At 46.4% G+C, this 20,394-nt stretch overlaps 1 protein-coding gene across 1 annotated transcript in view; it reads right to left on the bottom strand.

The window, feature by feature from the left end:
* PHYHIP (phytanoyl-CoA 2-hydroxylase interacting protein) overlaps positions 1–20,394 on the bottom strand; it is a 50,511-nt gene that overhangs the window by 27,728 nt on the left and 2,389 nt on the right. The gene's annotated exons all lie outside the window — the stretch shown is intronic.

The raw sequence follows: 20,394 nt of genomic DNA, 5'->3' as shown, positions 1-20,394 counted from the left end.
CTTGGCATGCTGTGTACAATTCTGGCAGCCTCATCTCAAAAAGGATATGATAGAGCTGGGAAAGGTCCAGAAAGGGGCAACCAAAATAGTCAAGGGCAGGGAGCAATTTCTAGTTTGGAAAAGGGCTAGTAAGTGTGGGGAGCACAATGAAGGTGTATAAAATTATGCATGATTCTGAGAAAGAACTCAGAGCAGACACAAAAAATACTTCTTCACCTGGTGCAGTTAAACTACGGAATTTGCCCCCGGTGTGGCTGGCTTTAAAAGAGGACTGGACAAATTCATGGAGGATGAGGCTCTCAGGGCCATGTCCACCACTGCTGTTGGAGGGGAGAGGGCTGCTTTCGCACTCAAGCCCTGCTTGTGGGCTTCCCTCAGGCATCTGGTTGGCCACTGTGAGAAGAGGATGTTGGACTAGACAGGCCTTTGGCCTGATCCAGCAGCCAGCCTCTTCTCAGGAAGGTTATCATGTAATAATAAAATAAAGGAGTTTGATGCTGAGTTGGACATTTCCGAGCACAATTCAAAGTGTTGGTGCTGACCTTTAAAGCCCTAAACGGCCTCGGTCCAGTATACCTGAAGGAGCATCTCCTGAGGTCCAGCGCTGAGGGCCTTCTGGCGGTTCCCTCATTGCGAGAAGCAACGCTACAGGGAACCAGGCAGAGGGCCTTCTCGGTAGTGGCGCCCGCCCTGTGGAACGCCCTTCCAGCAGATGTCAAAGCGATAAACAACTACCTGACATTCAGAAGACATCTTAAGGCAGCCCTGTTCAGGGAAGTTTTTAACGTGTGATATTTTAGTGTATTTTTGGTTTCTATGGAAGCTGCCCAGAGTGGCTGGGGAGGCCCAGCCAGATGGGCGGGGTATAAATAATAAATTATTATTATTATTATTATTATTATTATTATTATTATGAAGGGCGAAAACTGCTGGTAGACACCTCTGTAGAGCTATTTGGTTCTATCTACACTACAAATACTTTTGTGCTTTGCATCGCTTTTTCCAGTTTGGCTTTCTCCAAAGGATCATGGGAGTCTCTTTGGTTTTTTGAGGTTGCTGACTGAGAATTCTCATGATTTGTTGAGGAGAGGAGTTTACTGGGAAGACAGCTAAGGTGTTTTCCTTCATAGATCATTTCTGAAGATGCTGTGCTCCTTGATGACTCTCTAGAGTCCAGTCACACATGGCTTAGAGTCCCATCCTTGGCTTCTCCAAGAGCAAGAGGAATTAATGGGACATGTGAAAGGCCTAATTTCAGCCAAATAACACCAGATCACGTGAATTAGAAATGGCATACGCCTTGTGTTGCATCACTACAGTAAGCCTTTGGAAATGTGAGAGCATGGAAACACACTTTCGGGTCAGAGGATGTGACTTCAGGCAAGCTGGCACCTTGGCACCTCTCGCCCTACTACTTTGCACATTTGTCTCCTAACAATCCACGGTGACACCTCATGTTAGCATTACCACAATCCTGTGAAGCTACCCAGTAATCTTCCTGGTAGAACTGAGATTTGGGAGTAGACCGCTTTTGCATCATGTTAACGGTCATTTATCATTGGTATGGAGATGGAGGAGAAATTCAGTTCAGTTCACATTTAAAGGTGAACCTACCAAATTCTCATAATAATGCATATATTTGTGAAAATGGTGTAGAAAAATGCATTATATTAAGGGGAAACTGCGTTATTAAAGTGTGTATAAAGCTGTATACAAAAATGTGTATATCAGGAGAAATTTGTACTAAAATGCTGTTAACTTTTCATAAGAACTTTTTTTTAAAAGTTGCAATCTGATGTGAAAATGTGAAGAACCGAATTTAAGATTGGAAAAATGAAAAAATGGAACTGATGTATTTGCCCATCCCTAACCATTTCCCTTTTAACTGAATAAATGATTGTTGTGATGATGATGATGATACATACATACCTAGCATTTACACCTAGCATTTATTTGAATGCTCATAGTGTTTTCCATATATGCACCATAAGGCAGGGAACTGCCTCAGGCGGTAAATGTGGTGTGGAGAGGAAATGTGGTGCTGATTAGAGGGCTGGACCTGGAAGACCAGGATTCTAGCCCCCCTCAGCCATGAAGTTTGCTGGGGGACCTTGGACCACTCACTGTCTCTCAGCCTAGCCTACCTCACAGGGTTGTTGTGAGGATAAAATGGGGAAAGGGAAAACCATGGACACCACCTTGAGCTCCTTGGAGGAAAGTTGGGATATAAATGTCACAAATAAATGCTGGCAGAATACTTCTGTAAATAAATGCTAGGTGTGCCACACAGCAGATCCTGCACCCCCTAAATTAACTTGCTGCCCTCAGATGGCATGGAGGACATGATCCCATGGCCAGTGTCAAAGTAACATTCAGCTACTGTCAGTCCAGTTGACTTCTGTATGCAGAATGAGAAACCATTTTGTCCTTTGCCTCAGCCAGCAAAATGTATTGGGCTGGTCTGGCATATATGATCTCAGTAATTCTAACCATCTCCCTGGAAAGTACAGTGGCACCTCTGGTTACGAACTTGATTCGTTCCAGAGGTCTGTTCTTATTCTGAAACTGTTCTTAACATGAGGTGCCAGTGGTGGAAGTGCGCCTCTGGCGCTCGATTTCTGCTCACATCCCGGGGCAAAGTTCACATCAGGGAGCAACTACTTCCAGGTTAGCGCAGCTTGTAACCCAACACTTGCGCAACTAGAAGCATTCATATCCAGAGGTACCACTGTAGGTCAGTATTACCAGTGCTATTTTTCAAGGGGGAAAATGGTGCTGGAATTCACCATGAACGCCTCCCTTGTTCTCTTATAATGGCAATAGCATCCACTTGAGAGGGGCCAGAATTGAATTCTGGTGAGTTCTGGCTGAAAAAAAGGCCCTGAGTATTACTAACCCCGTACAGGAGTTGGAGAGGCACCGAGGCTGAGAGAAGTTTGCCTAAGCCTACCAGTGAGTTCATAAAAGAGATGATATCTGAGCAGGCAACATCCCAGTTCACAACTAACATTATAATCCTAACCATGTCTATGCAGAAGTTGTTGGCATCCATCTGTCTCAAGAGACAACAGTGTGCCTCCAGCAGTGAAGTCAAAGTGACCTCCTGGGACACAAGCCTGGGCAGTATGTATGGAGGTCCTGGGCTGACCCTCAGTCTCTGCGTTAGAGATGCAGTTGATGCCGGTGACTTCCAGGCCGAGGGCATCAAACCAGTCTAGCCCTAGGAGGCTTGGCCGCTGACCTTCGACCACCACCAACCGGAGCAGGCCCAAAAAATCCTTGAAGGCGATCCGGAACCGGCCAACGCCTACCACGGGAATGTCGTTTCCCTGGTAATCTCTCAGGTGTACGCGGTGAGAGTCGAGTTGCCTTTTGGACACTCTGGGTACCAGTCTTTTGATGGTGCTCCATGACACGATGGACAAGGCAGACCCGGTGTCGATCTCCATGTCACATGGAGCTCCTTCAATGAGCACCGTGACGTTCAGCTTGCGTCGCGTAGGCGAGTCGGTTTGGCCAATCGTGGTTCCAGACGGGCAGCGGCAGTTGGTGAGAGCGAAACAACTTTCCTTGGCAGACTGGAGTGAAGTCTTGGACTTGCGAGTCGATGAAGGGGGGGTGTCAGACGGAGCCGATCGGCAGACCTTAGCGATGTGGCCCCTTCTGGAACACTTCCTACAGATGGCGTCTCTGAATCGACACTTGGCACGGGAATGGTTGCCTCCGCAGCCGGCACATTCCGGTTGGCCTTGGACTTCTGTTGGAACTTCCTGCACTCCTGCTTTGTCTGGTGCACGTCATCGTCTTCACTGGAGGATGCCTCACCACTGCTGGCCTCTTCATGAGGCACCGGAACTGGCTTCCTAGCAAGACGCGGGCTGCTGGACTTGTGGATCTCCTGGGCTTCAGCAGCTTCTGAGGCCACAGCCTCCTCAATGGCTTTCTGTAGCGTGAGGTCTGGCTTGGCGAGGAGACGCCGTTGCAGATGGATGTCCCGGACCCCGCAGACGATTCGATCCATCAGGGCATCGTCTAAGTCTCGGAACTCGCAGTGCATTGCTGCCTGTCGCAGGGCGGTGGTGTAGTTGTTGATTGACTCCCCCTCTGCCTGGTTCCGGTGGTAGAATGCATGGCGGGCAGCAATCTTGGACGGCTTTGGTGCGTAGTGTTTGCGGAGCTTCTCTTGGATCGTGTCCCACGGTGTTGCCTGGACTGCTTCAGGCGCAACCAATGCTCAGGCCGTCTCGAACACCTCAGGCCCACAGAGGCTGAGGAATAGGCCCCGCTTACGCTCCTGTGATACTTGTGTCAGCTCGTTGGCTTGGAGGTAGCAGTCGAACCGAGCGAGGTAGGAGTTCCATGATTCAGAGGCTGGTGCAAACGGTGGTAGAGGCACAAGTGAAGCCATGATTCCGATGCCGGCGTGAAGGGCGATGGATGGAACACCGTGCACTAGCCAGAACAGTCAGCTCTGAATTGGTTCTGTTCAGTGATTTCGCTCAGTGATTCAGCTCAGTGATTCAGCTCTGCTCAGAGGTGGCTGCATCTGGCTGTGCTCTGATGTCCATCAATCCCATCCTCGTCGCCAGTGTTAAGTTGTGGGCGAACATAGCAGACGACACAGCGATTTCTCCAGAGCAGCTCTTTACTTGCAAGCTGGACAGAACTGAACAGCAAACAGCTCAGCCGGCCTGCTTTTATAGGCAGCCGGCTGTCAACATTATAGCAACAACAACCCAGACTTTCCCGCCTAAAATAACTGACGTGGACCTGAGTGAAAACTATCTACAGACCTAAGTGAAAACTATATACAGTATCCCCCTGCTGGCCCAGGGTGAAACTTCACTACATAACACACACCCCCTCTCAGCCTCACTGATGGGGTCCAAAGGAAGGCAGAGCAAAATGTTTGGCACCAGCTGCTGCTGCTGCTGCAGTAGTAGCTGGAAGGAGGTGTACAAGGTGCCACCCAACCATCTTAGGGACTCCACTCCGGATTTATGTGGGCTTTACTCCTTAGCCTTCCAAAGATATACCACAAGGGAGCAGAAATTTAGGATCAGAGTTTTCCTTCTCCTAGATGGGCTCCCTTCCCACACTGACGAACCCCACCTGCCCTTTATGCAGAAGTAAGTTTTATCAAACTCAGTGGTGTTCACTCCGTGGTGAGATTAGAATTACAGTCTAACAGCCCAATCCAAACCCAATATTCACCAGAATAAACAAGACTGGAATAGACAGGGCTTGGGTTATCCCAGCTGAGTCAGGGATGTCCGGCAGAACTCACACCAGCACACACCTCCAAAGGGGGGGTTGGGTGGGGCAAGGAGAGAGCTACATCTAATCCAAACATTTTTCAGTTCAGTCACATTACCTAGCAATTTACAACAGCAAAAAGGGTGGTATAACTCTATTTTAAAGGTTTGTTTTCTCTCTGACTGGATTTGGCCAGTTCAGTTGGCAGGAGCTGCACTCCTGAACAGAGTTTGGAAGAGCGATAACTTACACCAGCTTACATTAGGCCTCTGCAAATTCCACCAGCTTCCTGTACTTGGAGACGCTCTGCAAGTCTCTTCACCACTATGCTACACTAGTTCACACAGATGACTTGCCTTCTACCATTCAACTGGAACTAAGCCATATTATCTTCATATGAGACCCTCCTCCAAGTCCCACCTTCACCTGAGGTTAGGCAGGTGGTGAATGGACAGAAGGCCTTTTTGATTGAGGTGCCCTGCATTTGGAATGCCCCACTTTAGAAAGCCCACCTGATGCCAACTCTGATACTTTTCAATTGGCAGGTGAAAGTTTATTATTATTATTATTGTTTGCCCAGGCATCCAAAACAACTGTATAATCTACTGTTTTATAGTTCAGCTTTTCATTTTATGGGGTTTTTTTTTCTTTTTTTTTGGTGCTTTGGGGTTGCTATGTTTCCTTGAGGGCTTCCATATGCTGCCCTGGGTGCTTATGCAGAAGAACAGATGGCAAATTTACTAACTAGCTAACCACTGCCTGGGACCTCAAGGGGATTCTCAGCAAATGGGTGGAGATTTGGAATGAGTGAAGCTAAATTATACCCCGGACCTCCAAGGAACATTCTCTTACAAGGTTGAAATACATGGGAAGAGGGCTGCTTAATGAAATCCATGAGCCTAATGCCAGTATCTCTGTTAAGCCTAATGCTCTGCTGGTCATGCCTGCCTTTGGCCCACCTTAACAAAAATTGACTAGTTTCCCACTCAGTTTGGTCCTGTTGTCATTTTCATTTCCCAGAATGTCCCCAACTTAGCATCACTCTGCTGCATTGTGGGAAATCAAAATGGCATCGCTGAGCCATCCAGTGATGCTGCCTCCCACCACTGCCAAATAAGTCCAGATAAGTCCACCAAGGCCAACCACAGAGGAGGGGCTCGCTAGAGAGCACTGGGCCGCTACACACCTGTCCCTGCATAAACAGCACCACCGTACGCCTCCCTGAGAGCTTCCTAAAACAACTGCAAACCAGGGCCAAAAGGCAGGTGGGGGCCCTCTTTGTCCCCTCGCCCCCCCTCCTTGTCATTTGAATTATATCCACATCAATCCTAGCATCCTGATATTTAGGCAGCTACTAAATATGTTTTTGCTTAATAAGGCCTTTCCTGAAGTGTGGCTGAGTCATTTTATGGAATAAGAACTGTACCGTCATAGAGATGAGTTTACTGTTTATTAAGAGTTTATCTTTGGTATTTCTGTCTCATTTTATTTTATCATACACCACTTCAGTAGTTTTCAGCCATTAAGAAGTTTATAAATCTGCAAAATAAATACTAATACTCATAATATACATATCAAATAGTATGTTTCTTCCAATAATAAATTCACCACACATTTCCCTTCTCCATGTTATGGAATAAATAAGCTGCATTTCTGCTTCCCCTCTCTCACTTCCTGCCACCTTCACTCCCTCTTTTCTCCTTTGACTTTCCTCCTTTTCCATTTTTGTGAGCAGCACCTGCTTCCGTGGCAGCATCACAGCCCTTCCCTGCCAACTCCTTTCCCTGTGATGGCTCCTTTTGTGCTCTGAGAAGAAACTGCTTGTATTTATAGCTGTCTCCCTGGCAGCCCCCACGCCTGCTTTTTTCCCTGACAGAATTCAGCTGATTAGAACTGAACCCTCTGGTGGGCCTAATAAATCCATCTGATAGCACCAAATCTACCTTCTCGATAGCGGCTATGAGTTGAGCTGCAAAGAGGAGCAGCATGAAACTTATCTGCGCACACGCAGGCCCAGCTTGAAACAAAAAGTCAAGAGCTCCACTTCCTCTAATGGAAGAGAGAGAACAAACCAGCTATCAGCAAGAACTGATTGCACAGAGCAAAAGAGCCTGTCAGCCCGCCCCGTAATCACAGTCTCCCGACTGCAACAGTCCCTGAAGTGGCTCTTGCTGTCAGGAAATGGGTGGCTTAAAATAAATAAAACCAGGAATATAAAAGCAGAAGGTACTAGGACTACTTTTTATTCAGAAACATCTCTTTCATTTTGTTTTGTTTAAGATGTAAAAAACAGAATACCATTAAAATACTCCGTATCTTCACTTGCAACAAGGCAGACCCCAAACTAAATGTATTTTAAGCTATATTTTTACCATGTACTCTGTTTAGGGTTTGTAGCTATAGTGGTAGAACACAGGCTTGCATGCAAAATGTCCCAGATTCAATTCCTGGCATTTCCAGGTAGGGAAGAAAATTGCCAAAACCCTGGAAAACTGATGCCAGTCAGAACAGAGCCAGAAGGAACTGGCAAACCACTCCAGTATTTTGCCAAGAAAACTCCACAGACATAAAAAAGGAGAAGCTTTGAGAAGAAAGTGAGCGTTTCCAAGGCATGCTCTGGTTCATGGGGTCACAGAGAGTCGAACACGACTAAGACGACTAAACAACAACAATTCCTCATGGTGCAATAGTAAAAAAAAAATCGACACATTTCTAGCACTGAATTTCAGAATAAGAGGCACTGCTGTCATGAGCCTGGATGTTTGGAGGCTACGCGCAGTTAGTGGTGAAGGAAAAAGCACTCTTGGCTTGCTCAGGGAGCCCATCATTATTCAGGGTTGAACTGCAGCATTTAATCAGCTTCAGGGGTGAAGCGCAGAAGGACAGGTTCAAATAAAGTTCTTATTACAAAGATCCTGACTGTTTACTACCTGACTGAGGTTATCTTTCAGCAAGACCCTATCTATGTCTACTCAAAAGTAAGTCCCACTGAGTTCAATTGGACTTGCAAATAAGTGTGCATAAGTGTCGCCTTTATTATCCCATTTTAGAGAGGCAGAAATTGTCATCCTGATTAATATTTTGATCCCCCACCACACCACCCTCGCTTATCCTGCTGTTTAGTTTTCTTCCAGTTACATAAAAGTAGCAGTCAGAGGTTAGGTATCATCATTTTTTCATCCTGCCCATCCTCCAAAGGAGCTTGGAATGGCAAACATAGGGGTTATCTCAATTTAGCCCCACCACAATTCTGGGAGGAGGCACCTGGAAGCTGTGCCAAAGGGGAGGCTCTGAGAGGGCAAAAAACTGAGGGATGGCGACACAGCAGGACTCCCTGTTCTGTTTCCATGGCAAAGATACAGCTCCATCCATTGCAGAGGATGGCAGCCCCAAGGGATCTGGGAAAGAGCTAGAGCTATGAAGTGGGCACCTGTTCAGAGGCAGTAGAGCTAAAAGCAGTGCCGGGGGCAGGGGGCAGGGGGCGTTGAACCAGGGTTTTTGCCCCAGGTGAAGCCTCCGGGGGCGCCATTGAGGCTCCCAGCCTATATGTGTGTGTTTGCATATGCGCCTTGGGGGTGCCAATCTGGGTCTTTGACCCGGGTGAAATAAAGCCTAGTTTCGCCCCTGCTGAAAGGATACAGCAGGGGTAGCCCACATGAAGTGAGATGGGAACAGAAGTACAACTCACAGCAGCTCCATCCACTATGACCAAGAATGAGGGTTGATGGAGGCTTTCGTTCACAGCAGATGGAGGACACCAAGGTGGTTCTTCCATGGCTAGGGGGCCGCTGGGCCGAGCAGCAGAACTCAGCTAGCTGCCTGGGGCAGCTCCAGGTCTGAGGAGGCCCTGGCCAAGCAGCAGCCCCTTCGGCCTCCGGGGGCTCTGGGGTCTGAGCCAAGGTCTTACACTTGGTTCCCATCACGCTGGCTCAAGGGAACCAGGCCTGCTTCCTGGAGCTGGGGCTGCACGGCACAACAGCCCTTTCCCACCCTGGTGCCGTTGGGCTCGCCCTCACTTAAATATAGTGAGACTACCTCACGGTACACCAGTTACATGAAATTCTACAAATTGCCCCAGATTATCTAGTGGCGGACTTGTGCGAGGGAAAACTTGATGATTTGGAGTCTCAGGCAGGATTTGATCAAATAAACAAGAAAGATTTTATTACACAAAGGAAGTTTATGACACAAAGTGGATCAAACAAAGGATACTTCAGATTATAATGTTATTGCAGGTAACAGTTCACCTAATAATATTTATACTAAATCTAACTGATATTATGGACTTCTTTTAAACTTCAGTTGCTTATGTTCAGTTACTTCACTTCAGGTAGATGTTACAGGTTTTTAGATTAAAGGGTAAATGCTCGGCTTATTTCCAGTTACAGTGGTGCCTCGCAAGACGAAAATAATCCGTTCCGCGAGTCTCTTCGTCTAGCGGTTTTTTCATCTTGCGAAGCATCCCTATTAGCGGCTTAGCGGCTTAGCAGCTATTAGCGGTTTAGTGGCTTAGAAAAAGGGGGGGAGCGAAAAAAATCGCAAGCCCATAGGGAAATTCGTCTTGCGAAGCACCTCGAAAAACGGAAAACCCTTTCGTCTAGCAGGTTTTTCGTCTTGCGAGGCATTCGTCTTGCGGGGCACCACTGTATTTCACTTCAGTTCTTTCTCAGTTGTTGCTGTTGCTGCTCTGATACTTACAAGTTTAAAGTATATCAGGTCTCCAAAAACAACAATATGCTCTCAGAGAGCATATACAGTGGTACCTCTGTTTTTGAACATCTCCATTAACAAACGTTTCGGAACTCAAACACTGTGAGCCTGGAAGTAAATGCTTCCATTTTCGAACACACCTCAGAAGTTGAACAGAAGTTGAAAGAGAAATTGTCATTTTGGGGAAGAATCTCTGTGATAAAGATGAACGTACTACCCAAAATGTTATTTCTATTTCAGACAATCCCTGTGATTAGTAGAATAGGACAGTTCAAAGATTGGCAAAAAGCACTGTCAAGCTTTATCTGGTAGGGGAAGAAACCTAGAATAAAATATAAACTTTTACAGATAAAAAAGAAAGAGGCGGATTCTCGCTGCCAGAGTTAAAGATATATTTTGAAGCATCATGCTTGACATGGTTAAGGGATTGGATGAAATTAGAAAATATAGACATATTAGATTTAGAAGGTTATGAAAATAGATATGGGTGGCACGCATATTTGTGATAAATTTAAAGTTCACAGAGGCTTCCTGAATCATGCAATAAGAAAACCACTGTATGAAGTCTGGATTAAATACAAAGAATTGCTAGAACGTAAAACACCATGGTGGATTTCGCCAGCAGAGGCAATTTCAGTCAAGAGGTTAAATATGAAAGGTAATTGGCCTACATATAGGGAGTTGATAAGGGAAAGGGATAAAGTGTTAAAACTGAAATCATATGATGAAATATGTGATATGTTAACATGTTGGCTACAATATCATCAAATTAATGCTGTAGATGAGGAAATTAAGGAGGTAATGATAAAATGGGCAATTGACATTGGGCATAATATTGATTTTGACAAATGGGCAAGGCTATGGAATAAGGGTATGAAATTTACTGCATGCATGACATTAAAAGAAAATATAATGAAAATGATGTATAGATGGTATTTGGCCCCTACTAAACTAGCGAAAACGTATAAAACAAGCAATAAGCAATGCTGGAAATGCAAGGTTAAAGATAGAGATTTTTATCATATGTGGTGGATGTGTGACAAAGTTAAACTATTCTGGGATAGTATTTATAATGACTTAAAAAGGATGCTTAGGTACACACTCCCAAAGAGACTGGAGGTGTTTCTGCTAGGAATGGTAGGAGGGGAAATATCAAGAGCTGATAAAAATTTGTTTATGTATGCAACAACAGCTGCTGGAATTTTATTAGCCCAAAAATGGAAACAGCAGGAGTTACCTTGGAAGAATGGCAGACGAAGATGATGGATTATGCGGAACTGGCAAAGCTGACCCGGAGAATCTGGAACCAGGGCGACCAAGCGTTCCAGAGAGAATGGAGTAAATTTATATTATATAGAGAGAACATATAAAGACACTTGGCAGGACTGAGATAAATCTCACAACGTTTGTAATAAGAGACATTCTATGTGTGATTAAAGTGTTTAATAATATAAGGTAGAATCAGAATCGAAATGTAAAAAATGTGGGGAAATATAAATGTGATATAAAAAACCAGAAGATGGAGGGAGGGAAGTCAAAAGTTCAGCAGAGCAAGGGACAAAATGTTCTTTTTTTAGGATGTCAAAAATTGTAAAAACTGGAAAACCAATAAAAATTATATTTAAAAAAAGAAGTTGAACGGCCTCCACTGAGTGTATATGTTATTTTTCTCAATTTTCTCTATTAAATTTGCAGACCACTCTTTGCGCCTCGGTTTTTGAACATTTCAGAGCTCAAACGGTCTTCCAGAACAGATTATGTTCGAAAACCGAGATATCATTGTACTTCAAAATTAAAATCATTTCTTTTCAGCTACAGCAAGCCTGGAGAAAACAAGTCCCTTATGGCACAATGCAGATTGCCATCTGGGTAAACTGCAGAATGGAGCCAGCACAGCAGGTCACTCTAGATGACTTGCATAAGTGAGCCATGCTGCGTACTACTGGGCAAGTCAACCTGTAAGAACACACTTTTCTAAGATCAAATACTAAAAGTGTAGAAAAACAAAGGTGATTTTTTCATGGAGGCAAACCCATTGCTATGGAGATAACAATTTTGCTGCACTGGAACAATTTTCTGTCATACGAAGATTTGCTATGTTCTAATGGCTTTGACAATAAAGAATGTGGCTGATGAAGGACCCTGTTCTTGAGTGATCTCTTTCGGCCATTGCTCAGCACTGGAACAACTGCTTCTCAGGCTGAAGGCTCCAGATTCCCCCTCCAGGTGGGGCTGAGAGAGTTCTGCCTCCCTGAAGATCCTGGAGAACTACTGCCAATCAGTCTGGATCAGGCCAAGCAGGATGGCCCAATGGTCTGACTTGGAATGGGTCAGGTGTTGCTCAGCCCTCGTCCTTTAAGGCTGGCAAACAATGCCCTGCGGAGAGTCCCCTCAATGAGAGTGTAAGCCTCTTCTCAGGGGTGACCTGGTTCCTGTGCGAGAGCCACTTGGTCCCAAATACAAACATTGCTCCGTAGCTCAATGGCCATAGAGCATATGCTGTGCAGGAGGTCCTGGATTCCCCACGTGAAACCCTGGAGAACTGTTGCCTGTCAGTGTAGAATGGCCAACTGCATAGCTCAGTCGGTACAGCAAGCGAGACTAAATGTCAGGGTCATGGGTTTGAACCCCATGTTGGGCAAAAAGATTCCTGCATTGCAGGGGACTGGCCGAGATGACCCTCGTGGTTCCTTCCAACTCTTCAGTTATATATGAATCAATTGGGGGGGGGGGTTGAGGGTGCCACCTGGGAATCCTGCCACAGTGTAATTAGGGATTCCCGAGAAGTTTGAGCTTTGTAAATTCTGATATGAACTACTGTATTTTTTGCTCTATAAGACGCACTTTTTCCCCTCCAAAAATTAAGGGGACATGTGTGTGCGTCCTATGGAGTGAATGCAGGCTCCTTGGCTTCAGCGATAGCAACGTGAAGCCTCCGAAGTGCAGAGGGAGCGCTCCCTCCGCACTCTGGAGGCTTCGCATTGCTTTTGCTGAAGCCTGGAGAGTGAGAGGGGTCAGTGCGCACCGACCCCTCTCGCTCTCCAGGCTTCAGGGATAGCCACCTGAAGTCTTTGGAGTGCAGCGTAAGTTCCCACTGTGCTCGGCAGACTTCAGGTTCCTTTCGCTGAAGCCAGGAGAGCAAGACTGTCCTGGCTTCAGCAGAGAGGGAGAGCCGCGCAGCACCCCTTCAGCCAAGCAGGAGGAGAAATGGAAGGGGCTCTGTTTCTCCTGTCGCTTCGCTGAAGGGGCGCTGAGCAGAGAGGGGGAGAATTTTTTTTCTGGTTCTCCTCCTCTAAAACAAGGTGCGTCCTATGGTCCAGTGCATCCTATAGAGCGAAAAATACGGTAACCAGATCAGCACCTCCTGGACTAATGTGGAACTTGGTTACCCACCAGCTGCTGCCTGTTCCAAATGCTCTAGCACAGTTCTCAGCTCATGAAATATATCAAAATGCTTATTTTGAGAGAAAAGCCATTAAAAATACATACTGAAATGTGAATTTTTGTGCAAATTAAAAATACACCACAGAAATGGGCAAAAACAGACTTGTGAATGAATATATGCAAAAGCTATATGGACCAAAAAACAGAGGGATTCTTCCACTCCTACTTGTGAGGGTACAAGAGTAGTTTGAGATTGAATTCTGCCCTTTAGAAAGAGGGGAGGGAGGATGCAACCCAGCAGCTCGACTGTGAGCAGGTGAGGAATCCTGGCAGCATGTCTCTCCCAAATTCCAAGCTGACCAAGATCCTGCCCTAAAGCACTCCCAGATCCAAGGAAGACAGTGGCAGGAAGGCGGCTGCGACTCGTGCGCAATGGATTCATCAGATTCCGGCCTGACTCAGGCAGCAGAAAGCAGCACGTGGTTGGGGAAGCATGTGGGTGTAAAATGCTCCTGGTAACCTGGGAAAGAGTTGCTTAGCAAAGCGTGAGCGATTGGCAAGAGCAAAGAGCTCTTCTCTCTCGTTTGAAAGATGCATTATAGGGAGGTTGCATAATAATCTCCTTCCAGGAAGGATTCCAATAGGAGGCTGGAGAGCCATCTGTTAGGAATTGTAGAATAACAGAGTTGGAAGGGATCCCTAGGGGTCATCTAGTCCAACCCCTGCAATGCAGGAATCACAGTGAAAGCGTCCATGACAGGTGGCCATCCACCCTCTGCTTAAAAAACTCCAAGGAAGGAGAGTCCACCACTTCCTGAGGAAGACCATTCCACTGTCAAACACCAATTACTGTCAGAAAGTTCTTCCTGATGTTTAGTCAGAATCTCCTTGCTTGTAACTTGAATCCATTGGTTTGAGTCGTAGCCTCCAAAGCAAGAGAAAACAAGCTTGCTCCCTCATCAATCTGATGTATTCGAAGATGGCTATCATATCTTCTCTCCATCTCCTCTAAGCATACCCAACTCTGTCAACCTTTTCCACACCTTGATCACCCTCCTTTGCACACCTTCCAGTTTGTCAATCCCCTTCATAAATTGCAGTGCCTAAAACTGGACACAGTATTCCAGGTGTGGCCTGACAAAGACAGAACAGAGTGGTGCTTCATGAAATATCGTTTGTCCTCTGCCTTGAGCTTGAGGTTACCATTGTTCACTGCTGGAGCATCTGCTTTGTAGAGGGAGAAAGCCCCATTGCACTGGGGAGGGGGGAGTGCTGGTTTCCGTAGCACACTGGATTATAGTTAAATCTAGTCCATGGATCATACAGTTATTTGGGGCAGAGATAACTGAAGGTGCAGTGGAACTAGGGGTGTACGAAGGAATCAGTTTCCATTGTGTCCTGCGTTTGCCACCTGCAGCACTCTTTCCGTTCTGCCGCCGTTCATCTCCAAAACCAACATTCTTAGTCTTGCCATCCACTGTGGCAAAATTGCATAACTAACGTAAATTATGTAATTAATTACATGTTACTCAAACCACATTGGCATGATATTATCTCACCCAGGCAAATTAGGGGGGCTGGAGGGATGGGATTGATTATCATTCTGGGCATTGATGCATAAGCAAACATTGGCAATTTCTGTTCCCATTTCTCTCGGAATTCTCTGACACCCCTAAATGGAACCAGGAGTTCTTAACCATCCATACATGTAAATAAGGAGCAGACCAATCAGGCCTCCAAGCGAAGGGAATTCCATAACCTGGACATCACTCCAGAAGATAGCTTCTCCTGCATGCCAGAATATGTGGGTGTTTGCAAAAATGCTGTTATGTCTCTAAGAGCACGTGTATGAGAGAGAAATAAAGTGTGCATGTCTGCAAATGGGATGAACAACAGCAAGGGATGGTGCTTAATTAGCTGCATGCACAGCTATCCAGACTTTTGAACACCAGTTCCATAATTAAATAGTCTCAGGGCATAAGAACTGCCCAACTAGTTCTAACTACAGGTCTACCTGCTCCACTAACCTGCTTCTAAAAGCATTCAGCCAGAGGTCTCTGGGGAACTGACAAACTCATTTGCCCCCAATGCCTGATATTCAGAGATATATTGCCTGTTAACCTGGAGGTTCTACTGCAGGTGTTGACAAGATTTACTTAATCCTCTTCAAAGCCATCTAATTTACAGGCTATTGCCCACACCTTGTTCCACTGAGTTAATTGCGCACTGTATCCAGAAGCTCTTGCTTTTGCTGTACTCTAAGCCATGAAGCTCACTGGGTGACCTTAGGCCAGTCACTGCCTCTCCGCCTAGCCTACTTCACCAGGTTGTTGTGAGGATAAAACAGAGCGCAAGCAGCGGCATGCAGGCCACCTTGAAGTCCATGGAGGAAAGGCGAAATACAAATGTCACTACAGCAGCACCAGTAGCAATAAGCTCCAATGGAGATGTTATGAGAAACAAATGGGGGGGGAGTGTCACTCTCTCTGCATACTTTGAAATTAAAAAAACCTCTGTCATAAAAAAACCTTCAGGCGCTTGAGCCTTTCCTCGTAGCCAAGCTAATCCAAACCCCTTCTTGCATACAGACTCACCTAGGCCGGCAAACACATCTCCCTAACTGTTGAATTCATGCCATTTCAATCACTGTTGCTTCAGTTATTTTTTTAAATGCCTCGAAAAACAAGAAATGAGACATCCCTTTCAGAGGAAGAGCATAACATGCCTTGCTTGTAATCCCAGTCAACATGCCAAGATAAAGAACAGCAGAACAGGGTGTGGGAGTTTTGGCGGGCGGGTCACATGGAATAAAAGACATTTTGCAGTCCTGGCTAAGCAAGGACTTGCACAGAGGGGAGAGTTGAAGGGGAGGTCTCTGAAGCAAGGCATAGGAAGCAAAGCCAGTACTCCTTGGTTCCCCCACTCATGTCCCTGGAGTGTTTCCCACAGCACCGCCCTTCTGACATTCCAGACCTTCCCTTTAAACGTGCCTGCACAACCTCCCCAAGAAAAAGCTCCCTCTCCCGTTTGCAGAGCTGAAGCAGAGGAGTCAGAGGAAGAGGCCAAAGAGGTGAGGCCTGACTGCCACCAAAGGGCCTTTCCATTAATACGGACCACCCATCTACAGGAAAGCAATCACCTGAGCCAGGATGACGGTCAGGTCAAAATGTTCCTGTCAGGAAACAGCAGCAACAAAAAGGCTCAGTGTGCAACCCCCCAGGCAAGCTCCCACGGCCTCACGCTTCTCCTCCACTCACATGTTTGCAGGCACTGCCACGGGGATATGCACCCACTCACAGCAATCCAACTCCTTCACATCCCTGCAGATAACGACTCAAAACCATACATGCACATTTCCGCCAGGTTCTTTCTCAGATGCACATGCAAAGACACCTGAATCTCCCCCAGCTTCTACCATGGAGGCTACCAGGTTCGCTCCCTTCCAGATGCCAGCCTTTCCCCAGCCTGGCACCCCAGCCTGGTCTATGGCTGGCTGTAGTCAGGTTTGGGGAAGCTGCTGATTGCTAAAATTCTCCAATCTTAAATGCAATATGTGGAAATAAATCCCTCTTCTTTGGCCGGAGAGCCACATCCCCTTGTGTGCAACTTTAAGGGGCTGCATGCCAGAGGCAAATGTGTGTGGACCAATGGATGTGCCTCTTCCTTTGCGCAATGTACCCATTCCAGTCACACAAACGTCAGAGGCCTCTAAGCATGCAATCTGTCGGTCCTCCATAGAGGCAGGCAAATGGCATGCTTAGCAGCTCCAGGATACAGTCCAGCCAAGCAAAAACCACTTGGGGAGTGCAGAGCACAGCTGGGTAGAGGCTGGCCTTGGGAGGAGACGCAAGGTTTTACATGCCTGGCATGGACAATTCTGTCCTGAGCAGGGTGGCCAATGCCCTGACTTTGCGCAAGGCAGCTTCTTATGAGAGATGGACGTATGTCTAGGTGCACACTCCAAATCTCGCAGAGACCACCTCACAACTGGCTGCATGCTTATTTCTTGTTTCAGTGCAGAAAGTGGAACTTGAGCGTTCTTACCTCACATTTAAAGACCACACAGTGTCCTGGGGAAATGATTAGGGATTTGAACCTGGGTCACTGTGAAGAACTTCTCCACTTGTGAGTCCCAGCACAGCTATCCAGAGGCCCACTGCCTTCAGTGCAGTGGTCCCTTGTTCAATATGTGTGCAACTGTGTACACACACAACGCGCCAAACCCAGAAGTGACCCAGGAACGTCATAAACACATCACTGAAGCATCACCCAAAGGGTGGGGCATGGGCAGTGCCAAACAGTGTTTGCAGGCTAATTTTCGCTGGGTTTCAATTATATATGATTTCACCGACACGTACGGTGCCTCAGAACGTAACACTTGTGTAAAAGGGGGGTCTGTCTGTACTGGACATAGTACACAGCCGTTGTGGCAAGCAGCCACTGGTAATCTCACATTTCATGGATTTGTCTAATTCCCCTTTAAAGTCACTAAATTTGGTGCCCATCACCTCCCCCTGCTTTAAAAGGGGATTTGAAAATATACCTATCCATATTCTGCAAATAAAAATAAATATTGTGATACTCTACTCCCCTATTCTACACTGAAATGTTTAAATGTTTCTGTCCTTGAATCTTCCTGCCACATTTGCCATCCTCTCCTGCCAGACCCTTTGACACCCAGTGGGTTCGAGTGTTGAATTAGGACCGAGGAAAACAGGGTTTAAATAATCACTCAGCCACAAAGCTCCCTGTGTGACTCCAGGCCACTCGCTGTGTCTCAACCCAAAACTACCTCACAGGGTTGTTGTAAGGATGAAATGAGGAGGTGGAAGAGCCATTTAGGCCCCCTTGAGCCCCTTGGGAGGAAAGGTGAGGTATTAATCCAAGAAAGAAAGAAATGATCCTCATCTGTCCCGCTATTCTCCCACTATTCAGCTTCCTTGGATAGCCTTGGGCTTTAGTTTTATGAGACACAAAGAAAAACTTCTCTCTGCCCACTTCCTGTTTCCTTCCTAAGCTAAAACTTAGTATGCACTATTATTGTAGTAGTTGTTGTTCAATTTCTTACACATCTTTCACCAAAAGGTCCCATGAAGGGTTACAGCAATTTAAAATATAATATTAGAATCAGCTTAAAAGAAATAAAATCAAAAAAATTAGTGAGTGGGGAGTATGCTTCAGGTTCTGGGTGATGATTCCTCAAAAGGACCTGTATGTCTTTTAGGCCACCATCTGAGTGCCTATTGTTGTGAAAAAATATATCTGCTTATGTATCAGAGTTAAAAGGCATAGGCACAAAACTCCCCCCCCCCCAAAAAAAAAAAATTACTAGGATAATTATACCAACCCACACAGATCTCAGAGCCAAATTATAATTTTTTCACACCATTAGGCCTTGCCTATATGATTTTTGTTTAAAAATTAGCCAGCGCTGGAGGCAGGTCAGACTGGGAATGTGATGCGACAACTTTAACTCTTTACTCCGCCCTGGTGCCAGTTAGATTCAGCTCCTTTTCTATTCACACTGTAAGGAAAACTCCTGCCAGCCCTGACTGCCGCTTCCCTCCCACTGCAAATAAATACTGAGGAGGCCTTGGTTCCCGCTGGGACCACAGCAGGGGCAAAGGTTTAGACTCCCCACACCCTGGTCCCAATCCAGCTTGTGGGGGTCCCTCTACACCAACTACGGTACTTGTTAAACAAAAATCAGCTGCGCAAGCTCAAGCGATGTACCAAGTGGCTAGCAGATATCATGGTTGTGTACCTTTGGCCTGATCCAGCAGGGCTGCTCTTAAGATCTTATGACAAATGTCACATCTACTCTGGCCCTCGGATGGTGACCAACACTCTCTCTTCATTCCCATGCTGGCTCTGCAAATACCCCTCTGCACACTCAGATTCACACACCCATACCCCATATTATGAAATACAGGGTAATGAGTTTGTGGGTGCCAGACTGATCCTGAGCCCCTGGACCTAGCAAGGGTTAAAATATCAGCCAGGCTAGTTTTCTGTGTTTTTGCCTGAGTGACGGGCCATTAAAGGTAAAGGTAAAGGTACCCCTGCCCGTAAGGGCCAGTCTTGACAGACTCTGGGGTTGTGCGCCCATCTCACTTAAGAGGCCAGGGGCCAGCGCTGTCCGGAGACACTTCCGGGTCACGTGGCCAGCGTGACATCGCTGCTCTGGCCAGAGCCAGAGCCAGAGCCAGAGCCGCACACGGAAATGCCGTTTACCTTCCCGCTGGTAAGCGGTCCCTATTTATCTACTTGCACCCGGAGGTGCTTTCGAACTGCTAGGTTGGCAGGCGCTGGGACGGGCCATTACAGAAGAACAAAGGTAATTGCCTGGGCCATTATGGGAGAGCAACAGAAAGGTAATGGGCCATTAAGAGAGCAAAGGAGAGGGGACCCTGTGCCAGATGACAACTGAGTTGGGCGCCTCCTCCAGCTCTTAGATAGTTAGAAGGACAAAGCCAGAGTTGCAGTTGAGCTTCTCTGTAAAGTCAGAGAGGCAGAGCACAATGTTTGATTTATGTTAGAATCCAAGGCTGAGTCTATGGAAGAAATAAGCCCTTTTTGGGATGTTAAAGCTCTGTACTCTCTCCATATAGGTTTGTATATATGTGTACCAGAACCATATATCATAAAGACACCACAGTCTCTGCTGTGCCTCATTTCCCAAAGGAAACATGAGTGATGGAACCCCTGGAATCTTGCACTGCCTGCAGCAATAGCTTTGTGCCCATATTCAATGTGTACTTGAATGCCCTACATCCAAATAATGTCCACGTACCCATTAAGAACCTTGCACGCCCATCCACTACTCCCCGAGCAAAGTCATGCACATAAGCAGCCCTGCTTATGCTAATGTCAATGTCCATACTTTCACACCCACTCATGATAACGCACTTGCAAATATGTCGGCACACATATTTCACAGTCTCAAGCAGACACTTTCTCTCTTGGTTGATCACGTAACTTCCTCATAGTTCTGCACACTTATGAATTCCCATAATTATGTGCAAGTCATGCGCAACCCTGCAT

This window comes from Podarcis cretensis, assembly GCF_951804945.1.
Source record: "Podarcis cretensis genome assembly, chromosome: 15".
Classification (NCBI taxonomy): domain Eukaryota; kingdom Metazoa; phylum Chordata; class Lepidosauria; order Squamata; family Lacertidae; genus Podarcis; species Podarcis cretensis.
Note: the sequence above shows the minus strand (reverse complement) of the source record. Positions and strands in the feature narration are given on the sequence as shown.